This window comes from Crocuta crocuta, unplaced genomic scaffold (assembly GCF_008692635.1).
Source record: "Crocuta crocuta isolate KB4526 unplaced genomic scaffold, BGI_CrCroc_1.0 scaffold337, whole genome shotgun sequence".
Lineage (NCBI taxonomy): Eukaryota > Metazoa > Chordata > Mammalia > Carnivora > Hyaenidae > Crocuta > Crocuta crocuta.
Window position 1 is genome coordinate 779,793 of NW_027528873.1, and position 8,798 is coordinate 788,590.

An 8,798-nucleotide genomic window follows, 5' to 3' on the forward strand; every position below is an offset into this window, starting at 1 on the left:
ATAAATAAAAATAAAGGAATAGGGGCGCCTGGGTGGCTTAGTTGGTTAAGCGTCCGACTTTCGCTCAGATCATGATCTCGCGGTTCGTGGTTCGAGCCCCGCATCAGGCTCTGTGCTGACTGCCAGCTCAGAGCCTGGAGCCTGTTTCAGTCTGTGACTCCCTCTCTCTCTGACCCTCCCCTGCTCATGCTGTCTCTCTCTCTCTCCTAGAAATAAATAAAAAATATTAAAAAAAATAAATAAAGGAATAAATACAATGTAGCAACAAAAATCAGAAATTTTCCAACCCTCTTATAGCATTAGTCCCGCATTGCCACTCCTTACCACTTGCTGAAGTAAAAACCAAGTCCCATCAGACATCAGTTCTCCACCTTTATTCCTGGCCATTGAAGTCCATACAACTACTGATTATCTCCTTTACCTTAGGGAAAACTGGCAGCTCTTTGTGCCCCTTTCCCCAGGCCTCAAGATGCATCTATGAAAGATGGCTTCTGGGTAGGATAATATGTATTTCCTTGTATCTATGTGATCAGCACAAGCCGCACTGTCAGGACCCCATCAGATAAAAGTTAGAAAAACCCAATTCAACCTGGCTTAAGCAAAGGGGAAAGTCGGATCATGGTGTTGGAAGGAGATTTTCTGGCTCACATAACTGAAAAAAATTAAGAGTAAAGCTCCCTGTAGGCATGGTCTAGTAGAGGGACTCAGGCATCATCAAGATTCAGTATCTCTCCATCTCTCCTTTCTATTTTTCTCTAAACATAGCTTCATTCCAGATTCCAATAGGAGGTCCCAGGATCTCCAAGCATTCATCAGATTCGGTGCCAGAAGTCCCAGTGAACAAGTCCCTCTACTTTTCCAACAGTCCCAACAAAATGTCCAGAATTGAGTCTCGCTGACCTGGTTTGCCTTGTGTGCCCTTGTGATCCAATCACTGCAACCAAGGTGAAAGGTGCTGATTGGCCAGCGCTCAGTCACATGTCTGCCTCTAGAGAGGAAACCACTACACTGGAACCTAATGGAGTGATAAGGATCCAGGGTTGTTCCTCAAAAGAGGAAGATCCAAAACTTAGGTGACAACTGTCCCAGTTTGCCTAAAACTCAAAGAGTTTCCCAGGACCTATAACTTTCAGTGATATAACCTGGATGGTCCCAAGCAAACCAGGATGTCTGGTCACACTAGTGCTAGTATCAAACAATTCGAAAAGCTAACCCTGAGCCACAGTGCTCTGTGGCCTATATATCTGAAGCAGTATAAAATTCTCGAAATTTATGGCTTCTGCCTCTTTCAGGTATCACAGAAGCCCTTCCTGCCCTGTCGTCTGTGGTTGACCACACAGTCAGTCGTCACTGTTTTACATTGTGGGTAGGTACCTAAATTACAGACTCAGGCTCATGCTGCTCACTCAGCTGGATCCAAATGGGCCTGATTCACTCCAACCAGAGTTTCAAGTGCCCTTCCAGTTGGTAAGCTCTGCTTTAAGTGTCACTCACTAGGTTTCTCGATCACTGTACTTCCCCCAGGCCCATGTCCACATTCTTCTCTTGCTTCATTTCACTACTCTTTACTCTTTCCCTCTTTGATCCTAAAGACTTAGGGCCACCCTTTCTTTAAGCCCATGTCTACTCCTCAGCCTTATAGTAATGCTCTGTTCTCATCACTCCTACTTGCCAGTCTCTCCCAACTCTCCAGTTAGAAGTCTTACTTATAACTGCTTTAGCCAATATTTACCAAACAGGGAAGGCACACAGGCCAGGGACAGACCAAACAACCCACTAAGGTACAGAAAGACAATTTCAGACCTTTTATTTACAATCACTTTTGTATTATCTTCCTTTCATTTCCACGTTAGGCTATTTTTACAATGCAATACATAAATATAGTAGCACATATAGATCATTTATGATTATATATATTTGGCAACCAGGATGGTACCTTATTCATTTCCATATTACCAGTGCTTAGGGTACTGCTGACTTAACAATTGCTTTCCAGACAAAAGTATCCATGAATGAATCAAGTCAATCACATGAAATCAATCAATCAATCAATGATGTTTCTTAGTCTTAGAATGCAAAGCATTCTAAATGAGTCCCTTGTAAGATCAGAGTCACTGTCCTTAGGGATTTTTCATTGTTTCCTTTTGTCTTCCGTGTCTGAGGTGAATGATTTTTCACAAAACACACCACCCCCACTTCCACCCACCTCAGCCCCTGTCCCCTCAACCTGATCATCCTGAGTCCTCAAGGTCTCCTATCTTTGTCCATCTACATCTCCTCCCACAGTCAGCACCTCCCCTCAGGATCACCAAAATTCCCACCTTCACCTTCAGCACAAGAGCCATGTTTCTGGCCCCTATTCCTGGCATTGCCCCCCTTCAACAACCTTAGTGGCAAGCATCTCACTGGCTATAGGACAACTCCTAGCCCTCCAGCTGTGGGCTTCTGTACCTGTACTGGCCCATGCTAATGGTTTTCCCATCCGAAAATAAATGAGGGAAAAGATGAGGATAATGGGGAACATAAATACAAGTATATATGCCCTAGCTATCCATGACAATGCCTTATTCTCGGATGGTGGTTTTCAATATTTTTATATTAAAATATTCTTTTTCTTGTAAGTGAGAGTGGTTTTTATAATTAGTTATTGCCTTACTGGGAAAAATCAAAATCCAGTAGTCCTTTCTGGGTCCTGGAATCTTTTATATGAAAATTTGTTCATTCATACAATTCCAAAGTCTGGAGATAACCAAACCATCAGCAAACAGAAAATGTTGTGTTTGATTTGTTTTAAAGGTCGAGAGGAGAGAAGTTGATTCATGGGATAAAATAAAAGTAGCTCAGAAGAGGTTACAAAATAAGCTGTGCCATTCGATCATCATGTATTAGCACATCTCTTTCCTAACAGCAGAGTTTAGAGCTTGGGAGGTGGTGTGGAGCATTAGGAGCCCAGGACACTAAGCATCAGTGAAGCATGGACAGTCTCAGAGAAAGACAGACAGGTGAGGGCAGGGCACTGAGGATCATCTGTGATGTCATCAACCTAGTACCAAGGCCTGATTCTGTCTTAGAACTTTTTCCCTAAAGGAGCCTCCCATATTTCATACTCCTTGATATTGACATGTGCTGGCAACAGGAAAGACATGGACATTGTGGATACTGTCCTTATTCCTGCTGCGTCTTGCTTTATCACCAAAGGACACAAGGTTTGGGTTTCCCAACTGACACTCTGTTTGGCAGACAAATAGAGACCTAATTCTTGTCAAGCCTGAGAGAATGCATAATGTTCAAATTCTTTTCCAAATATGCTAGGTGTATTTTTATTAAAAATCCATATACTTTTAGTCACGCAAACTGGGAGTCAAAAACATGGCCAGACCTAGAGAGGCAAAGAACGCTGGGTAGTATTGGATACTCATGCTTATAGGCTTTGGAATTAAATCTCAAGACTGAAATGGCATGGAGCACTTTGGCCATTTGTACCTCTGTCCACAGTGAGAAGAGTATTATCTTGTTACTCCCATAAGCCAAACCAAATGGAAATGAGTCACTAAGTAGCCAATTCCTGTCCCTGAAACACTCACATTAGGCTGAAACTCAGGGTTCAGCGGTCATTGTTCTGAGTCATATCTGATTCAGCATCACAAGCTCATGACAAGAACACGCCAAGTTTCTCTTACAGAAGTTGGAATGGACATTTCACCTGGAAAAAGTAGGTTGGCTCTCAGTTCTGGAAACTTTTATTTGTTTTCTCAGCACATTCAGCACTAAGGATCTTTGGACACAGTGGTATGCAGCCTGTTGTTTTCAAAATATTCTTACATAGCAAATAAAAAATATCCCTGGGGTGCCTGAGTGGCTCAGTCAGTTAAGTGTCCAACTCTTGATTTCAGCTCAGGTCATGATCTCTCAGTTCATGGAATCAAGTCCCGCTGACAGCATGGGGCCTGCTTGGGATTCCCTTTCTTTCTGCCCCTTCCTTCCCCTGTGAGTTCTCTCTTTCTCTCTCAAAATAAATAAATAAATAAATAAATAAGCATTTAAAAAAACATATCCCTTATTTCTCTGGGAAACAGAGGCCCAGTTTTAGTGTAAATCAATGTTAGGGTTAAGAAATGAAATTCTTCACATGTTCATTCATACTGAGATAGCTTTGCCTCTGATTCCCAGAATTTGGTTTAAAAAAAAAAAATCCTAGAAGGGGCCAAGATGGTATAATAGCATGGAAGGTTTTTTTGTGTGTCTCTTGTCCTTGAAATGCAGCCAGATCAACACTAAACCATCTTGCACACATAGACAACTAAATTGAGGATTAACACAACAATCTGCACAACCTGAACCACAGAACTTAGCAGGTACATGGTGCAGAGAGGTGAGCTGGGGGAGAGAGATGCTGCAGAGGGCAGGGAGCTATTTCTGCTTATGGAGAGAGGATGGATAATGGGGGAGAGTACAGGAAAGGCACACCCCACCAAAAGCAGCTGGAGAGAAAGTGGAAAAGTGGAAACTGCCTCAGGGATGAACAAAAAAGGGAGAAAGGAGAAAGGAGAGGGTTTAAATTCCACTNTCTGTCCACAGTGAGAAGAGTATTATCTTGTTACTCCCATAAGCCAAACCAAATGGAAATGAGTCACTAAGTAGCCAATTCCTGTCCCTGAAACACTCACATTAGGCTGAAACTCAGGGTTCAGCGGTCATTGTTCTGAGTCATATCTGATTCAGCATCACAAGCTCATGACAAGAACACGCCAAGTTTCTCTTACAGAAGTTGGAATGGACATTTCACCTGGAAAAAGTAGGTTGGCTCTCAGTTCTGGAAACTTTTATTTGTTTTCTCAGCACATTCAGCACTAAGGATCTTTGGACACAGTGGTATGCAGCCTGTTGTTTTCAAAATATTCTTACATAGCAAATAAAAAATATCCCTGGGGTGCCTGAGTGGCTCAGTCAGTTAAGTGTCCAACTCTTGATTTCAGCTCAGGTCATGATCTCTCAGTTCATGGAATCAAGTCCCGCTGACAGCATGGGGCCTGCTTGGGATTCCCTTTCTTTCTGCCCCTTCCCTCCCCTGTGAGTTCTCTCTTTCTCTAAATAAATAAATAAATAAATAAATAAATAAGCATTTAAAAAAACATATCCCTTATTTCTCTGGGAAACAGAGGCCCAGTTTTAGTGTAAATCAATGTTAGGGTTAAGAAATGAAATTCTTCACATGTTCATTCATACTGAGATAGCTTTGCCTCTGATTCCCAGAATTTGGTTTAAAAAAAAAAAATCCTAGAAGGGGCCAAGATGGTATAATAGCATGGAAGGTTTTTTTGTGTGTCTCTTGTCCTTGAAATGCAGCCAGATCAACACTAAACCATCTTGCACACATAGACAACTAAATTGAGGATTAACACAACAATCTGCACAACCTGAACCACAGAACTTAGCAGGTACATGGTGCAGAGAGGTGAGCTGGGGGAGAGAGATGCTGCAGAGGGCAGGGAGCTATTTCTGCTTATGGAGAGAGGATGGATAATGGGGGAGAGTACAGGAAAGGCACACCCCACCAAAAGCAGCTGGAGAGAAAGTGGAAAAGTGGAAACTGCCTCAGGGATGAACAAAAAAGGGAGAAAGGAGAAAGGAGAGGGTTTAAATTCCACTAAGAGTCTATTAACAGTGGGAATGCAAAGTCTGAAATGCCCACAACCCCATACCTGGCAATGCTCTGGTGGGAAGGGTGAATCCCCAAGAGCAGAGAGCGAGGTCCAAGGGGTCTGCAGGCCACACGGGGAAAGGACATTTGGTAGAGGGGGTGCAGTAAAGGTCCCAGCAGACCGCGGAGAACAGCCACATTTGCTGGTGCTGGAACAAGGACGCTAAGGGGAAAGCCTGGTGCCAGATGTGTGCTGTGATTTTCCATAATCCCTGAAACGCTGCTGCTACACAATCGGGAGAACTTCTTCTGAGGCGGGCTGGCACCCAGATGGGAGGCAGCACAGTCTCACAAAGGTTGCTGTGGGTGGGCCGGCACCCGACCACTGCTCGGTGAGACCCTCCCGCAGAGGATCTGAGCAGGTCAAAGACGCAGTCCCTCAGACGTGAGGGGTTGGGAAACACAGCTGTATCTGAGATAAAACTCAGGAGGGAGGTGTTACCTGGTAGCTTGACCGCTTGGTTAAACTTGACGGACAGTGTAGAAGTGAGGAGTGAGCGGAAGCCAAAGACAAAGGAGAAGTGCTTGACTGCGGGTCATGGAGAGCACAGACCTCTGATTCTAGAGACTGAGTAGTTGGACGACACCATTTTCCACCCCCTCCCGCGCATGCGCATACACACCTACAAGGCACCACAGCAATCCACCCCTGTAAGCTAAGCAGCGCCATCTAGTGGAGAACGGAGCCATTACACTAAACCCTGCCCAACAGGGCCAACAGCGCTCTTGACAAACCCGTCTCTCTGCCTGCTTAGTTTAGGGACTATCAGGTGCTTCATAGCTTGACTTCTATGGGAAACCAGATGTAATTTCAATCGTACTTCATTCTGTTCACCAGTCCTTTTAGTCAAATTTTTTTCTTTTTTTTCTCTTTTCTCATTCTTGAATACAGAAAGAAAAAATTATTTTCATTTTCCATTTTTATTAAAAAGATTTTTCTTTAATTTTTTCTACTATATTTTTTACTTTTTGTAAATTTTTAAAATTCTATTTTACTTTCATCATTTCATTTTATTCTATTTTATTGTATTCAATTTTTTCAAATTTTCAAACATTTGCTTTTTTCCTTTTTTTCCTTTTTCCCTTTTTTCTTTTCTTATCTTTCCCTTTTTTCTCTAATCTATTAAGCTTCTTTCAACAGCCAGACCAAAACACACTCAGGACCTAGCATCCTTTATTTTATTTCTTTGTGTTATTTTTTAAATTTCTTTGATTTTAATTTTTTTACTTTATTAATTCCTTTTCTTCCTTCAAAATGATGAAACGAAGGAATTCACCCCAAAAGAAAGAAGAGGGAGAAATGACAGCCAGAGACTTAGTCAAAACAGATATAAGCAAGATGTCTGAACGAGAATTTAGAATCATGATAATAAGAATACTAGCTGGGGTTGAAAACAGACTAGAATCCCTTCCTGCAGAGATAAAAGAAGTAAAACTAGTCAGGATGAAATAAAACAGTGCTATAACTGAGCTGCAATTTCGAATGGATGCCATGGCAGCAAAAATGGAAAAGGCAGAGTGGCAAATCAGTGATATAGAGGTCAAACTTATGGAGAATAATGAAGCAGAAAAAAAGAGGGAGACTAAGGCAAAAGAACATGAAATAAAAATTAGAGAACGCAGTGGCTCATTAAAAAGGAATAATACCAAAATCATAGGGGTCCCAGAAGATGAAGAGAGAGAAAAAAAGGTAGAAAATATATGTGAGCAAATCATAGTGGAAAACTTTCCTAACCTGGGGAAACACACAAACATCAAAATCCAAGAAGCACAGAGGACTCCCATTAGATTCAACAAAAACCAACCATCAACAAGGCATATCATAGTCAAATTCACAAAATACTCAGGCAAGGAAAGAATCATGAAAGCACCAAGGGAAAACAGATCAGGTTCACAGCAGACCTATCCACAGAAGCTTGGCAGACCAGAAAGGAGTGGCAGGATATATTCAATGTGCTGAATTGGAAAAATATGCAGTCAAGAATTCTTTATCCAGCAAGGCTCTCATTCAAAATAGAAGGAGAGATAAAATGTTTCCCAGACAAACAAAATTAATGGAGTTCATGACCACTAAACCAGCCCTACAAGAAATTTTAAGGGGGACTCTCTGAGGGAAGAAAAGAAAAAAAAAAAAGACCAAAAGCAACAAAGACTAGAAAGGACCAGAGAACACCAGAAACTCCAACTCTACTGGCAACATAATGGCAATAAATTCATATCTTTAAGTACTTACTCTAAAGGTCAATGGTCTAAATGCTCCAATCAGAAGACACAGGGTAACAGGATGGATACGAAAACAAAATCCATCTATATGCTGTTTATAAGAGACCCATTTTAGACCTAAAGACACCTTCAGATTGAAAATAAGGGAATGGAGAACCATCTATCATGCTAATGGTCACCTAAAGAAAGCCATGGTAGCCATACTTAAAACAGACAATCTAGATTTTAAAATAAAGACTGTAACAAGAGATGAAGAAGGGCATTATATCATAATTAAGGGGTCTATCCACCAAGAAGACCTAAGAATTATAAACATTTATGCTCCAAATGTGAAGGCACCCAAGTATAGAAATCAATTAATCACAAACATAGAGAAACTCACTGATAATAATAATACCATAATAGTAGGGGACTTCAACACCCCACTTACAGCAATGGACAGATCATCTAAACAAAAATCAGTAAGGAAACAATGGCTTTGAATGACACACTGGACTGGATGGACTTAATAGATATATTCAGAACATTTCATCCTAAAGCAGCAGAATACACATTCTCGAGTGCACATGGAACATTCTCCAGAATAGATCACATACACAGACACAAATCAGCTCTCAACAAGTACAAAAGGATTGAGGCCATACTGTGCATTCAGACCACAAAGCTATGAAACTCGAAATCAACCACAAGAAAAAAATTTGGAAAGATAACAAATACTTGGAGACTAAAGACTAACCTACTAAAGAATGAGTGGGCTAACCAAGAAATTAAAGAGAAAATTAAAAAGTACATGGAAGCCAATGAAAATGATAACACCACAGCCCAAAACCTCTGGGACGCAGCAAAGGCGGTCATAAAAGAGAAGTATACAGCA

General features: G+C 41.4%; 1 long non-coding RNA gene across 1 annotated transcript in view; it reads right to left on the minus strand.

Moving 5' to 3' along the window:
- Nucleotides 1-6,283, minus strand: part of LOC144225440 (uncharacterized) — a 33,211-nt gene extending 26,928 nt beyond the window's left edge. Inside the window, exon 1 of the long non-coding RNA XR_013333306.1 lies at nucleotides 6,144-6,283. This is a non-coding gene — a long non-coding RNA (uncharacterized LOC144225440). The remainder of the gene's footprint in view (nucleotides 1-6,143) is intronic.
- Between the last annotated feature and the right edge of the window lie 2,515 nt (nucleotides 6,284-8,798).